Source organism: Stegastes partitus, unplaced genomic scaffold (genome assembly GCF_000690725.1).
Source record: "Stegastes partitus isolate 25-593 unplaced genomic scaffold, Stegastes_partitus-1.0.2 Scaffold608, whole genome shotgun sequence".
Classification (NCBI taxonomy): domain Eukaryota; kingdom Metazoa; phylum Chordata; class Actinopteri; family Pomacentridae; genus Stegastes; species Stegastes partitus.
In genome coordinates this window covers 31,292-48,160 of record NW_007578339.1, presented here as the reverse complement: position 1 = coordinate 48,160, position 16,869 = coordinate 31,292, and positions in this window count along the sequence as shown.

Genomic DNA, 16,869 nt, shown 5'->3' with positions numbered 1-16,869 from the left:
GTGTGTGTGTGTGTGTGTGTGTGTGTGGCGACAGTATATGGAGTATATCATCGATTGATGCACTGGCTGAAGCAGTGTTTTTATGAAGCCGAAAAGATCTGAGACACGACACCTGGGTCTCTATGGAGAAACACCTACTGTGTGACAGAAGCTGGAGTGTGTCACTCTTGTCATCTCCCACCACAGCCATGATAGAAACCCCCCCACCCGTCCAACGTACACGGACACACACATTCACACACACCTCAGTCACCTGTAACAATCCGGATAGTTGCCTCATTGAGGGGCAAGGGCAGCACGGGGGGGGCGCTTGTTGAGGAGATAGATCTGTCCCTCATCTCACTAAACTTTGTATTATTCACACTACCTTACTTCCCTGCTCCCATCGATTTGCGCTACACAGATTCAGTTTTGCTTTGGCTGTTCCATCGGTTCGTGATTTGGTTCTTCACCCAGTGGAAGAATTGACTCGATTGACACGAGGATCAATACTTAATGAAGACATCACGACGGGTTTGTAGGAGTCATAGATTTATCTACAGGACAATTATTAGAAGTTAGATTTTTTTTAAAGGGACAAATATCTCCTTCACACACACAAGAATAAAAAAAAAAAGTATCACAGCTGAGATATAAGCCGCTGCTTACTGGGTGATACTGGCGGGGTTTTTTTTTTTTTTTTTGGAAAGAGGGGAGAAAATTTTGTATTTTATGATTTCTAGCCATCCCCAATGTGGCCCTGGAGCCGCATCCAGGCGGGTGTGGCCGCGTGGAGTCAGCTGGCTGGTGCAGGGGGTAATGAGTATGCACTGTGACAGCTGGGATAAAGTGTATGGATGTGTTTGGTGGGAGTAATCAGCTGCCGACCACGGGGTGCAAGAGGGTGATGTGAGGCTTTATGACTGCAGAGCTTACACGCAAACACACACACACTAACACACACACACACACACACACGTACACAGCGGTCCGTTGGGACTGTATGCTTCACCTCACCCTTGTACTGGTGAACATATCCTGGGCTTCACAGCTAGCTTCTCCTTTTTTTCAGTAATAATAATATATATTTTCAGCGTTTGCTTCCCTGTAAAAATTAGGACCTTTTTTTTTCTCTTTTCCTCACTTAATCACACACAATTTAATTATCAGCAAAAAAATATATATCAGAAAATAAACATCACATAAATAAATCACTATTTTAATTTGTCCTCGGCCAGATAAATAAAGCCGCGTTTTGTGAATTAGGATTGAGCATTTGGTTGTTAAACAGCACACCCAGCAAAATATTGAATATGTGGTATTTTTAACAAATGCTTTTCCAATATTGCAGAAGAAAATGAATAATGTGGCATCATATATTTCTTGTGGTGGTGTTGTGTAATTGCATTACTGAGCAGATTTGCTTTGTTACAAACCACATCTCAATTGAAGTTTTTGGAGCCTGTGGCTACAGTGCTTTACAAATAATTGATATAAAGTAGGCCCTCCTGGCCAGTGAAATTGAACACACTAATAAATGCATAAAGGGAAAATAAATATTGATCACCCGGTACATGAGAATAAGATAGCTTTGATTTGATTCTTACAGTTTGTGGGGTATTTGTTGCATGTGAGGATGGTGGGGGGGCAAATGCATGTGTGTTTATTTGACCATCTGGGGGTTTGTGATCGCCTCTCTGCACACGTGTAGCTGTGACTCTCAGCTCGGCCCGTCTTGTGCTGGTCGGTCTGTTTTAGCTTTTGATAGCGCCTCTATCTCTGTGTCTATAAAGTGAAAGTTTGATTGCATGTGTGAGAGTTGGAGCCCTTGCCTTGAACTCGTGGCCCTGTCACTCTGGGCTGCAGTTTCCCCCCCCCTCAGCTCTTCCAGGTTCTCTATAGTCAATGAGGAGGATAGGCGGGAAAGGGGATTATTGGTATTGATCTACCCAGGGGGATCATTAGGCATCACTATCAATTCACAGCTCCTAGCACACAGCACTGGCCCGCACAGACATTGCCAATTTGTCCCTATTAGAGAACCCAGTTTCAGGGTGTCTGCTGTGAGAGGCTGCTCAGGCCGCACTGGAGAGCAGCCAGCCAAGGCCTGGTTTGGGCCTGACCGCACTGGGCTCGGCTGCACTTGGCTAAGTTGATGAAACACTTGCTGGCTGTGATCACCCGCTTGGTGTGTACACAGCTGAATATGCAACAAACAGGATTTCCCTCTCTGTCTGTCTCCCATATTTTGCATTACAACGTCTGTGACTTAAAATGTTATTTAGGGAAACGAAAGATTTTTTATTTTTTTTTAGACTCTCTGCACACATTCCACTTCCTGTCAGTAGCTTCCTCTACATCCCCATATTATTTACCAAGGGGTAATTGGCACTGTAATAGAATACTTCAGTGAGGCTTATCCAGCCTGGCCCACTTATCTGTGTAAGCTGGCTGTTCTGGGGACTAAAGCTGCTAGATCCGTTGTCGCTGACTTTAACCCTCTCTGCTGGAGTCAGGTGTGCAGGGAAGTGCACTGCTGACTGCCACTGCATGCCATGATGGGTGGTAGATGCCAGAAGGTAGCTCTCAGTCAGTTCACAGACGCCTCGAGTACACTGCTCACAAGCATCGGAGAAAAAACGATGCATGTGTGTGTGCCATTTTTTAATATTATCCAACATTTAGGTTGTAAATGTGGTTTATTTACATATTTTGCTTCCACATATTTCTCTTAATTTTGCTGCAAACAGGTTAATTTTTTCCGACAGGTAGTTGGCCACACTAACTAACTATCTTGAAGTTATTTTTTAAAATACAACATATTTCATCAAATAAAACAGAGACTTCCACTTTCATATTTTTTTAAACACCTTTAAGTACAATGTGAAGAAGATATTTGGCTCCTTTTCTCTAAACTTTGCCACATTACCTCCTGAAGAAAAGTGTATCTGATATCTACAAACCACCCACATTATATCCACTGTGCACCGGCTGACCGTTCTTTGTGTCTGGACTCTCCTTAAACTGGAGGATAAAGCCGAGTTTATGCAGAATGTGTGCAAGCTTTAAACAATATATGAATAGACAAATAGACATCGGCGCTGGAGAGAACAGAAAGATGTAGTTTTTAAAAAAAATTGGGAATCAGAAAATAAGAAGCTTATCTGAGTCTGTGTTTTTTTATTTTCTTTTTGTTTAACTGTCTTTTTATTATGTACACTTCAGGGTCTGGTGTGTGTGTGAAGCCACAAAATCTCCACTGATATGGCAACCACACACACACACACACACACACACACACACACACACACACAGAGGCAGTGAGCGAGTTGACCAAGCGGGTCAGCGAACAGCAGGTGATTTTTTTCTCACGCCCCTTGACTCCTTTCCTGGCCTCTTAGCTGCAGCCTAACAAAATCATACACCTGAAGAAAGCGGTGGCCTCCCACACTGATTGCACCCTCGCCGGCATGGACACGCCACACTCATGGTATATTTGAGAACATACCGCGTGGACGTGAAAGGCAGATCCGTGTGACTTTGTAAACAGAGCCGTGGCTGCTGAAGACAGTGTCGTTTTGCACTGTGGTCTATTAGAGGGTGAGCTGGGTGTGAAGGACATCCTACAGATCTTTTAAGTGCTCTAATAAATCATCTTCAGCACATTCAAAATTCATCAGTGCTAGCACTTTGCCCCCTCTTTTTTTTTTTTTTTTACCCGAAACGGTGCCGCGTGGTCAGACAGCCGTACCACATGAGCACACCGGGTAGAAACTGTGCTCCAGGGGAGCAGCACATTGGTCCTCAACCTGAGGTTTTTTGTGCATGTGGAAATCAAAGGCTCGCTGGTAATGACTTCAGTCTGGGCAATGTGTGGGGGTCCTTTTGAGCTGCTATTCCCCAGCCACAGCACTGTTTTCACACATCCTCATTCACAGGCAGCTCGTAGGACGGCGTGCAGCTCTGCCGTGCAGCTCGGTCAACGACCACACAAATGACATATGGAGCGAGCTCTGTTTTGAGCAGCCCATCCGTTGAGTCGCACTTCATCAGACGCAAAAGCAAAGGAAATATTTGTGACGGTAAATCATCAGGAAGTAGCACGAACTGATGTGTAGTTGGGTTTTTTTTTGAGTGTTTAAATAAAAGTTAAGAAAGGAAAGAGAGTCATGTTGATGATCTAATTGCTGTTTTGTTGAGTCTCAGCAGCATTGTTGTGGAGCCACCAAGAGAGGGCAGTGTGGCCTGCCCGAGAGCATGGCTCGCAGCTGCACTTCACGGCTGGAACATTGTGATCACCTGACATAAGCAGACACACACACACTCGCACACACACACTTCCACATGCCCTGTCTTTTTGCTTGGTTGTTATATACGTAGATGATATACAGGCATGGCGGCCGTCCTCTTTTTTTTTTTTTCTTTCTTCATGGTCGTGCGGAGAAACTCTCTGATCTCCTCTCCGGCGTGCATGCCTTTCTTATAGGTTATGCTTAATTTCCTCTCGGTTCATCTTCAACTGATGCTTCTCCAAGTAGATCGAATGCATCGCAGTTGAAAGTCATTTATTCACCGCGTCTTAAAAATAATAATAATAATATTGCTTTTGACTGTTATTAGAGGCAAAAAAAAAGGAAGCAGAGACATTTGTTAAATTAAACGGGGCTACATGTTTGTGTGCCATTTTGTTCCTATCCTTTGTGTTTTTATGAGGCAGTGGAGGCAGACTGTCTGGGAGTAATCAGATAAAAACAGGAATCATTCATGATCCTTAAAAATGTACAAATGAAAAATAAACAGATCGCGCAGAGCCAGTGGAAGCGTTGTTGTTGCGCTCTCCTCCTTCTGTGGGTTTCTGTTTTTTTTTTTTTCCTCGTTGTTGTCGTACCCAGAGGGCCAGTCATTGGTGGATCTGGCTGGTAGAAATTCAGCATCATCTCAATATGCATTTGTGTCGCCTTGTATGTTTTTGTTATCTGAGGATGTAAGAATGTGTATGTGAGTTTTCCGGGTTGGAGGGGGAGAGGCTTAGTCTGTGAGCGCAGGAAGAAAAGGAGAGAAAAAGAAAGGAGAGATGGATGAGGGCAGTTCGGGGGCCCTGGGTGTTTTAATTATCCACTGCTCTGTCGTTGGGTCAGAGCTCGCTATCTCTTCCTGGCTTTATCCCTGTCTCATGATTTGAGCAGTACCTTTATCCCTAAGCCTTCAGCTCCTCTGGCCAAACAAAGAAAAAAGGGAGGGCAAAGAAGGGGTTTTACAGCAGTAACTATGCCACATTTACCATTAATATCCCTCAATCTCCTCTTTTTTTTTATGTAGTGCAGAGCAGAGTAACCTCAATAAAGTGACCCTGGTGAGGCCTGCTAGTGTATGAAGATGGCTGTTGGGATGGAGGATCCTCTTGCACTCGGGCAGAGCCGGTCTAGTTCTGCTCAAAAGCTGAAGCTAAGTGCTGGCAGCCTCCTAAACAAGTGGGGTGAAGGAGCACATTTTTTATCTTTTTTCTCCCTTCACTCTTTCTTTCTGCTTTTTTTTTTTTTTTTTTTCCTTCTTCTTTTTATTTATTTTTTTTTGTGAGAGAAGAGATCATCGAAATGCCAAGCGTTCCAGGAACGCTGTTTGTCTGATAACACTATTGGCTGAGGAATGGCTACTGTGGATGGGCACCGTGGTCACATGACCTTGCTGTAGAATTTCCCTGAAGCAGAAGCATTTACGCGTCCACGCCGAGCATCGGAGTCGATTTCACCGTCAATGAATATACAGATAAAATGGCACTTAGTGAATTCACTGTCATTGAGAACGGGCTTTTTATTTCTTTTTTTCATTTTTCGATGAATGCCAACATTTCAAAAAGAGACATTTCATTGCTGTTGCTTGTACATCATTAGGTTTATTTAAATTATTGTTTGCTATTCAACATTTTTTTTTTTATTAAAATTAAAAATAGGAAAATAATCTTCCCAGTCAAATGTATTCCTGGTATTCTGGTAAATCTCTTTCTCTGTCTTCATTCAAATACATTCACCTAAAATATTCAGCTGAGGAGGGAATTTTTGTGTATTCTGAGGGAGACAAAAGCTTTTCTTTTTCTTCCTCTGTATATATACATTGTTTGTCTAAAAAAAAAAAAAAACTCCACAAAGCAAATGTATTTATCAGCGTGTGCATAAAAGCATGCGTGTGTGTGTGTGTGTGCTCTATATCCTGAGTGCCTATGTGTTAGTCTGTAATTTCTGGACTGTACTGTATCTCCATGACAACATGGTTTTGATGTGGGTTCCCTTCCTGACATTTCCCCGTTTGGGAGGCTTGTGAATTGCCTTGCCTCTCCTTCAGTCAGCATGTCACATGAAAAAAAGGTGTTGGGGGGGTGGTGGGTGGGGTGCGGGGCTGGTGGTGGGGTACATAGGGGGGCAGTATGAGGAATCTAATGGGCGTCTGGTCTGATTGTCCTCAGCCGTGGCAGTAGAGACAAAGCAGATGAATTGTGCAATGGATTCGAAGAGATTGGAGACAAGTGCATGTCAGCAGCTCCTCCATCTTTACTCCTTTCCTCCTCCTCCTCCTCCTCCTCCTCTTCTTCCCCCCCCTCCATCCTCCCATCCTCCAGGATCCCTCCCTCTCCATCGCTCCTCTCTTTTTGTCTGACATCCTGAAAAAAGCAGGCATGACAGCAGTGCTCCGCTCGAGCAAAACATTAAAAACAAAATGCAATCCTCACCCATTTTGCTTTTAATATCAGATATTCAGGCAGACGTTCGGTGCGTCGGACCCACATTAATTGTGAGACACTGCATGACGAATTTTCGCAATATTAATCACTGAGCAAACATCAAGGACAGTTTGATTCATGCTGTCTGAAGTGCTAGAAATAAATGACAGCATTTATAGAAAACACATTTAAAGATAAAGGCACTTATCTAATCATCTTAAAAGAGGCACGCTGGGCTGAAATCTGATAGACTTTTTCCCTCAATGTTTTTGTCTCTCATTCTCATGATTGGGACCAGGTTTTTTTTATTTTTATTTTTTGGGGAGGATGATACCGTATCACTCTCTGTGTTGAGTAAATGTCTAGCCGCTGCGTCTGGCTGGGCATTTTCCACTGGACGCTGCTAACCTCCAGGAAAACAGCGACAGTCAGCACAGGCAGGTTCAAACAGCCGGAGCCAGAACATGTTTGTGCTTTCATATGATCAACCTTGAAAGAAAAGAGAGGAAGAAAAAAAAAAACAGAAAGCCACTGTCTTTGTCATTTAAGGTTCTGGCCAGTGCCTTAGCTTAGATGAATGATTTGTGATAGCAGCGTAAGTGTGAGGATCTCCTACTGTAAGTGCGCTGATGTGTTTTAGACAGCTGCTGGGCTTTGATGTTTCAAAGAGGAAACACTCAGGACTCCGAGAGGCGTTTCTTCCTCAAAACCTGCCTTCAACTTTGTTTTTTTTAATATATATATGTGTGTATTATAAAATAAAAATAAATGCATATATGTTAATTTAAATTAATTTAAGCAAAATCGCAAGAAACTTTATTTGCCTTTAAAAAAACATTATTAAGAGGCGCAATAAATTTCCACTTCTATCAAGTGACCACCTTGACAGCACTGGTCTGCCAGCTTTTGTTTTGTGTTGACTGCATTTATTATTCATCTTTACATCAGTCTGTATTTTAATATGAATAATGGAGGAGGTATCAGAGGAGGAAGAGGGATGTGAGAGAGGGGTGCCACACAGCATGTGTCCTTGGCTCTTCTCTGCTCCTCAGCTCCTCCGAGTGGAGCAGGTGGGGGCGGGCGGGCGGGTGGAGGAAGAGGAGGCTTGTTGGACCGGGAGTCTAGCTGTGCCTGGTGCAGGGCCAGGATTCTGGGTCCTCTCCCTGTGCTCACCCGCCTCCCCTCCACCCCTGCCTGCTTACCTGGCTGGCTCTCTTGTCGGATTTAATAACAGTGTATAAATCAAAAGCCTCCTGTCAGCCACACAGCCTTCATTAAATTCAAATGGGGAACGGGTCTCTTTGGATCCAATTTTAATAAAACCAGGTAATCAAATATGGGTTTAAAATTGGGTCATCATTTCACAGCCCTCACAGAAGTCTGGTCGCCATCGGTTTCTTGTGTACACATTTAACATTTGAGGGAAGGAGGCCTCGCTTGTACGTATAGCGTCCTGTAAACACTGTTGTGTCTTTGCGTGCACACACAGTAACACAACGCGGCCTGTTCAACAACTTTGCAGTCTTTATTTTACATCTTTGAGAGTCGTTATTATTTACTGAATACAATTAGCAGGTGATTAATCATCAGATAATTGATCAGAGCTTCCTCAGCAGGCTGACGGACGGCAGTCACTGACGCTGCAGCCGGGTTTGGTCAAAGCTTCTGGGGCGTCCACATGATTGACACCTTTTGTGATGCTGCTGCTGCTGCATTTAAAGGCAGATATCATTTTGTTGGCTTTCTTGTGCCCAGTTTTTGTGCATAACCTGCGTGCATCAGTGCGAGCTCAGGGCAGCCATTTTGATTTCAGCGGCGTCAGTCCCACAGCGTACAGACAGAGCACCTGTTTACATGAAATCTTTTTTTTTTTGGAGGTTGTGGTTTGAGATTTGCACATTAGCAACACATGGAGGGAAACTCCTGTTTTTAATTATGGGTGGAATTAGGAGTGTGAATATGCAGAACTGTACAGGAAGAAGGAGGAGTTTTGTCTGTATCAGGTGTTTTTGTTTTTTTATTTTTTGGATGATCAAAAGGCAGAAGAAGTGTATCATACAGCTTGCGAGCAGAAGAGGGCACTATGAGTCGCTGATGTGCATTCTCTGTCCCTCTCCTTCCTCCTTTCTGTCTCGTCTCACTTTGCTTCGCCTCCTCTCGGGTTTTTTGTTACACTTTGCCATATATGTGCACTTCAAAGCCATAAGCTACATGAATTTATGTTGGAGACGAAAGGAGAGCGTCTCTAAGATCTTTACCGGGAACACTAAAACGCAGGTGGAAAGTGAAAATGATTAACGGGAGATTGAATCGCTTGATGTCACGGTGTCGAGTACATATTATATACGAGTCCAACTTCTTTTAATTTTATTTTTTCCACACTCAGAGTAGTTTTATTTTGTTTATATGAGATATTATGAAGTAAGTGTGACTCCAAACTTGCTCTAAATACCTCCTCATTATCAGTGTAATTTGATTAAAACACATCCTTTTTGGTCCACTAACTATTTAATCCGAAGCAGAGCAACACAGTCTTTCTTACGGAGCAGCGTACTGTAACTTTACTTTCTGTATTTTCTTTGATTTTCAAGATGCCTCCTTCCCGACCTTCGCGCCCCTCCTTTGTCGGGGAGGAAGACGGGCCGCGAGTGGTCCCATGATTATTTGTCCCGCTCAACAGCCAGATAATCACGGCCGGCTCTACCTGAGCATTGTGTCCTCTGCGAAGGCAGGTCAGAGGAGTTCCCATCACCCCCTGGTGCGTCTCCCTCCTGCCTCTGTTCTTCCTGCCTCCTTTCCTGTTGCCATCGCGGCCTGCCATGTTAGTGCAGGCTCCCGCTGCTCAGCCCTCTCCTTCAATAAATCTTCATATGTGTTGGAGGGAAGGTGGAGGGTACAGACAACAATAACCACCGGTACTCTCCATCAAAGGGTTATCTGGCTTTCACAGGCGCTCTGACAGACTGCTCTCTGACATGGAGCAGAGGCCAAGTGCCACGTCTCTGACAGGGAAGAGGCCTCGCCGCGGAGACGGAAAAGTGATTCATTTATACCAACTCGAAAAAAAAGAAAAGTTTAAACATCAAGAGGAAAGTACCAAACAATCAAACAAAAAGAAGAAGATGTGATAAAGTGAGAAAAATGTCAAAGAAAGTTTGAATGATTCTCTATTTTTTTTTCCTCCGGTTGCAGATTTTGTGCGTTTCCTTCCTTTACTGTCGTTTTTGTCCGTATTAATATTAAAACAGTAAATCTGCAATTTGGCTGTCAGGTTGATTATGCTAATTTCTCTGACGCCCAACAAATAGCCTTAATGCTTTTGTGATCAGGATTTGCTGAGTTTTAGAGGAAACAGATTTACTCGTGAGGGAGATATATATATATATATATTTTATTTTTTTCTTGGTGGAGTTGCAGGGGCCTATTCTTCAGTGCCGTATTAGCGTGTCAGCCAGGACTGCTGTTATGAATTACCAGGCCCAAATTTTGCAACTTAAAAAGTGGGAATGAGAGTAAACCTTTTGTTTATGTCACCTATCATCTTGAAATATTTACCATTCTGCGCCTCTCAGCTCCCTGTCTCCCTCCAGTGTGATAAAAGGTTGCTGGCTCCCAGTCTTAACCCCTTCTTGCTTCCTTCTATCTCCGGCTCCATCTCTGCGAGCATCATATAAACCTCATCTTTCTGCTCAAATCTGCTGCCTCCATTTTTTATTTTTTATTATATTTTATTATTTTTTGTACCTCCTCTCCCGCTGGAAGCAGCTTATTCAGGCTGATTCCTTTGGGAATCATGTGAACATTTGACCAGGTGTCTGTGACACTTTTCAATATTTTATTCCGGAGCATGTTTGTGTGTTTAGTTTGTGTATTTGAGTTGTTTGACTACTCGGTTCGAAGAGAAACAATACATGCTTGTACTTTTGCACTTTGTATGTCTGTGTGGTTGGGAGTGAGGGTGTGTGCAGTGTTTAAAAAAAAAAAAAAATAGAGGGGAAAGGAAATGAAATTCAATGCTGAATGAATTATGGAGTATGTATTGTTACCCACTGTGTGTTGTTCAGAGTGTGCGAGTGAATGGAATTCATGTGCGAAAAGGTGCAGAAATAAAAACAGAAAAACTGCAGCGTGTTTCAGACATTGTGTCAGGTACTGTATGAATTGCCTGCGGTTGCCTTGCAGGACTGATACCTCTGAAATCCACCATTTCTCTCCATTCGCTTTCAACAAAAACATGTCCCCCAGCTAAGGTGCACCTTCACTGTTTTACCACCACTTTTTCAAGAGAAAACAAAACTGCGAGGAGTAGCAGCCAGATACTGGGTTTTGTAAAGATGTATCGCCGTGCTTTCTAAGGCAAATTGGCATTATTCTGGAGCCCCACACCACACATGCTCGGTTCTCTGCGAGGGGCGAGCCGGCGAGATCAGAATTACCGCAAATTACCGTGTTGCTTTTTATCATGTAAAGTGATAACATTTCATCTAATGTGCTGCTGGTGGGTTCATCTTGGAAATCCTTATGAAAGGAAGAAGGAGCTTTTTATTGTAGCAGAGGGACGCTGCATTTTTTATTTTTTTTGGCTGTAATTTGTTTTGTTATTGACATAAAGCGTGTCTCCTGATTGGCTCGTCTATACTCAGACTACAGCTTGCTGCGTTTGATCTTTTTATTTCTAAATTCATTCTTGCTTTAGTCAGAACTTACAGGAGTGAGTTAAAGTCCAGAAATAAAATCATAAACGCCTGTATTTTTAGCTTTACGTTGGCCTCGGCGGCGTTTTCTCCTCGATGGATATTCGTCCTCCTCTACACATTGTCTCTGTCCTTGTCTTCGCTGTCTTCTACTCGCTCTTCCTCTTTGACCTCATCTCACTCCCCCTTTCTGTGTGGATGTTTCTCAAATATTCTCTATGTTGCATTGAGCAGTGAAACCTCAGGGTCTGACTGTGGCTCTCCTCTCTGCCAGGCTTGTTTTTAAGTCCCGTCCAGTTTTTTTTTTTTCTTTTTTCTATTGGATTGTGGGGGGTGGTAGGCCTGATGTGGGGGGTTATGTCAGGAGGGGTGATCATAAATATTAGGAGCTGCAGGGAGACAAAGAGGCTAAAATGGAAAGGCTTGGCTGGACGAGGGGACCTGGCCATGTCATGTACCTCAGTCATTTTTCTTGTGCGCTTAGAACTCAGTCAGGGGTTTAATTGGAATCCAGACTTCAAAGAAACCCTCGGCCCATCCAGCAGCCCCCCATCCCAGCTCCACCCCTGCACTAACTCCCCTGGCTGGATCCACTCACGTCCACACACACACACACACACACACACACAGACCGTGACCACTACAATATCAGAGAGAGCATCACCATGCACGACCCCGGCTGAAATTGACTTTGCTCATATTTGCACAAGATGTTTAGGTGTGGGTGCACGGATCCGTGCCGTCCTTGTTTGTGCTTCAATTTGCACATCCCCATTTTTTTTTTTTTACTTCACTTTAAAGAAGTCACATACATGTTGTTTGTTTGGGATTGATTGCACCCAGATGAAAAAGTAAATTCGACATACATTTTTTAAAAGCGTGTTGGATTTATTATTGCTTCGCCGAAGCGTCTCGTTTGTTGTGTGGGATTTTTTTTTAGGAAGTGCATGATATTGTCACTGCATTCAAACCAAGTCAAGATGCCAGAAAACATGTTTGTATTGTCTTGTGCGGTGTGTATTAGTGCTGCTACAAATGTAAAACACAGACTTTCCTGCACAGCTCGGGAAGTCGTATTTGTTTGTTCGCGGGTGGATAAACAAGGCTCCTTCACATCCGGAAAAAAAAGTGTTCAACGTCATATTTTATCACCATCGGCATGTGTATATCCGGCCCACAAGGAGTCCAATTCTTATATGAGAGTCCAAAATTTAAAATTAAACTTAAAACCATGTTTATGATTTTTTATTTCATTGCTGCACACCTTCTTCCACAGATGTTCACTGATCAGACTTTATCATTTCACCGTTTTCTTCTTCTTTTTTTTCCTCATCGTGTTGATATGTTATTTGACACTTGCACATAATTGTGTATGGTCCTTTATTTCTGCTCTAAATTGTCTGGTATTTATGCCGTAATTGGACGATTTAGAAATATGCTACACACGGCTCAGAGTTAAAGTGAGAGAAAGTTAACTTTGTAATAGGCAAAGCCTGAAGTAAACGGGTGGAAGAAAATGTCTGTTGTACAGTATAATTAATATTGGAGCAGCAGGGGTTGATAGGTAGTAATATATGCACCTGTGTAATTAAGGCTTCTGCCTGCTCCTTTGGAGTTTCAGTAGGCCTTGTTAGCACCGTGTGGAAGACACTTTTGAAGCCATACCTGTAAGATAATATGTTTCAAAGCTATAATTATAAGTAGGGAAAGAGGACCTATTTTCAGACCTCTAACGAATCACTTTTTCCATTACACCTGGTAAAGGTGTTAATGACTCCTTGTCTTTTTGATTTTTCCATTTGAATTATGAAACAGCTGTATCATTTGAAGTACAGTTAGCAGGTGAATTTCAAGTAGGAATGCATTGAAATTAAAAAAAGAAAAAAAAAACAGTGTATCCAATTTAAATAGTTCTCACAGACGAAGGCCGTCTTAGCCTCAATCAAAGCGCTTTTTTGTTAAGGCTGGATATAAAAGAGGGAAACTGAAAAGTTTAACTTAAGCTGTCATTTAAACAGAGACGGGGGTTAAGGAGGTCAGCCGATCATTAGCGAAGCTCAGATTAATTGCAAAGCGACGAAACAGGTGAATGGTGTGAAGGTGAGCTGTGATTGGAGCGCAGACGGTCTTTTTTGTTTCCCTTTAGGGGGAAAATACAAATAAATCAGCAGACTTGTCAGGGCTTTATGTCATCATTCTTTCTTTACATTTGTGGATGAGGATTTTTTCCAGAGCGGTGACACTTTTAATAAGACTGAACCGCAACGTTTTGCCAATAGCTGTTAAAGGACTTCTGTGATTATGTGTCCAACAACGGATGCTGCTGCTGCATACGAGGAATTTATTCATCTTTCGAGGTTACCTGTTCGGTTCTGACCCGTCGTATCATCGCGGTGTACAGTCGACTCTGTAAATGTATTCAGGCAGATGGGTTTAATGCGGGAGCCTCGCTAACAGCTGGTGGTGGCGGTGATGATGACTGATTGTTGTTTAAAAGAAAACAAAGAGGTCTTTTCTACTATCCTGCTGTCTTGTTCAAAAAAAAAAAAAAAATGTATGGCTGCCTTGAAGAGAAGCGTGGGCTCTGAATGACTAATAGAGCTGCTCATACAGAATAGTTTGTAATGGAGGTGTTAATGACCACGTTGCTTAAAGGTTACTTCTGAGTGGTGTTTTCTTTCTCCCTCACGTCAACACCTTTATGCTCCCACCAACATGCTCACTTTGTTTCCTATTATCTTCCCCTTTCCCGGCGCAACCTTGAGTGTAACTGCAGCATCCAACAGATCAAGGGATGACAGAATCAGACGAGAATAAAAAAGATAATGAGAGAGAAAGAGAGACAGAAGGCTACAAGGGGAGAAAAAGGTGCTAAATCACGGAGGTCTCAGGCCAGCAGCGTTTTGATTTAGAGGGACTCGGTTTGGCTGAGATCGACCGTGGCTCACACGGGCCTCTGCAGGATGAAGGGAAGCACATGGAGCTCTCAACACGACAAACACACACATGTAGACTCGTAGCACGGGACCGGTAACACCTGGGGACCCAGTGGAATAATTATAAAGGTCATTTGTGATCTTAATCCCATGTGAAGATGCCATAATTTATAAAGTGAAAATATGACTGCAAATGATGTAGATCCTGTTCTAAAATTAGTCCTGTGATTTAAGTTTGTTTTCATCCCACCTTTCTCTTTACCTGCGCTGGCAATTAGAAATAAAAGTTTGGACGGCACTTTGGATGCAAATTCGGGAGGTTCATGTTGCTGCTCAGCATGAAGACTCATTCACCAAAAGCACAAATGCACCAGAAGAGCTAAATCTTAAACAAAATCATTAGATGGATGACATGCTTGGAAACAGTTATTATGCTGCAGCCTGTTAACATCATATCCAGGGATTATGCCAGTAAATCTAAATAAAACACAGATTTTTGTACCGACACAAAAGCAGAAGGGTTAAAGCTGGGATAGGCAGTATTTTTTTTTTGTAGGTCAAGTGGTCTGAGAGGAAACCAAAAGTCTCCACCTCCTCTTGACTCTGTTTCCAGGCTTTATGGGAGATTTTAGCCAATCAGAGGGCTTTTCACCCCGATCAGGTGACAGCATAAAGAGCGATGAACTCTGCAGTGATGGAGAAATAGCTTCGATGTGGGAACTTTCATCCGGTGGAGTGGGGTTGGAATCCAGAGTGAAGCCAAAAAAGAAAACTCACCTGTAGCTTGACTTGATGTGTGTGCTTGTCTGGTGGGAGGGGCTTAGGATGGAGGGGGAGGAGCTGCACAAGGACGATTTCAGCCATTTTATTTCTGTCTTTTCCAGATTTCTGCAGCTTTAGTTTCTAATAACATGAGGCGTCCATGAGGCTCGTACTCGTATTCATTCGGTTTCTGTACATATGTTTCGGGATTCTTGCTTCTTTTTGGAGCTACGAAAGTCAAAAACACATCGAAACTATCTGAGTTAACAGCAAAAAGGTGGGATTTTTTTTTTTGGAGAGGTAGCTGGAGGTCAGGGGTGGTGTGGGCTGTACGTGGAGAGGTGGGGGTAGCTTTTATGGTAATTGCATCTCAGCATCCCATTGTCAGCGGGCTCGGCGGTGGGTCTAATTTGGGAGCATAGGTTGTTATGTTTGGCGCCCTGGCAGACAGACTATTGTCGTATCCGGCGGAGGAGCTGGTGGGAGGCGGGGGCTCTGCTACACTTGGGTCTTTATTGGGTTCCGGAAACAGGTGAACGTTTGGTTAAATGGACGTCCTTGTCAAGAAAACGGCGAACGTTTGGGTAAAGCCGATGCCCTTGACTGGAAACACGTGGACGTCTGGTCAGATGGATAGCGCTTGTCTTGGGGGGGCCACGGCGGAGCAGCTCATACAGCTGCAGCTGCCACTTAGGCTGCAGATTAAGGGCAATTAGATGAGCCATGTCTTCCTATTGGTGATCATAAATGTCTGCTGTCGTTCTCTTTTTGTTTAGATTAATTGCACGTGAGGATTTGTTGAAATCCTGGTCATTCAAATATCCCTTGTCTCACACCTATTTTTTTTTTTGATGAGGTGTTTCGTTAGAGTCTCGCAGGTTCACCTCATAAATGCCTCTAATGAGTAAAGTGGGGTTGGGCAAATGGATGATTATATTTGCCATCTGAATCCATCACGCATGTTTTTTTAAATATGATTTCTTAGGTTATTTTTGTCTTTTTCTTTTGCTAATCTGACTCCTTGAGCTTATAAATAATGAACGTGTGAAGCACAATTAAAAGGAAGTGGTGGTTGTTTGTTAGAAGTGAGAAGGCAGCATGTATGAAGTGTGTGTGCCCACAGCGGTTATTAACTTACTGTCATCAGCTACAAACTGTCTCGAACAGGCCCAAATGTCAGCAGCGCCGTTATTCAGATTTGTGTACGTTGCCCCAGAAAAGGAAGTAAAGGTCCAGTTCATGTAACGACGGCGTCTCTCTGCCTTAAGTAAGGACGAGCTAGCAGCTACGAGTAAAGACACGTTGCTGAAAACTTCTCATCGTTAGGAGCTCCGGATCTGGAAACGTGACACGGCAGCTTACACGCTGATCACTTTTTTTGATCGAGCGTTAATCAGGCTTCACTTAAACGTGCCGGTTTTGGACGAGTTTCTGCAGAGGGCTTCCATCCTGCCCATTTCTGAAGTCTGGATTGATTCTGCTCTGTGGGGGAAAAAAAGCCAGCAGCAGTCGTTCCTCTGTGTTCACAGACGGCCTGGTGAGAGAGAGGCAGAGAGAGAGGGCCAGAGCTCCACGAGGAAACAAGATTTTACCCATTTTAAATAGTAAAAAAATAGAAAATCAATACGTGGCAATCAGCGGTGATAATTGTGGCGGGCTGCCGTAATTAGATCAGTGGATGTGATAAACCGATCTGACGCCATCAGGCTCTTTTCACACCTTCACAGACGTATTGGCTGGTTGTGGACCTGATGGTGGCCGGATGGAAGACTTTTACATATTC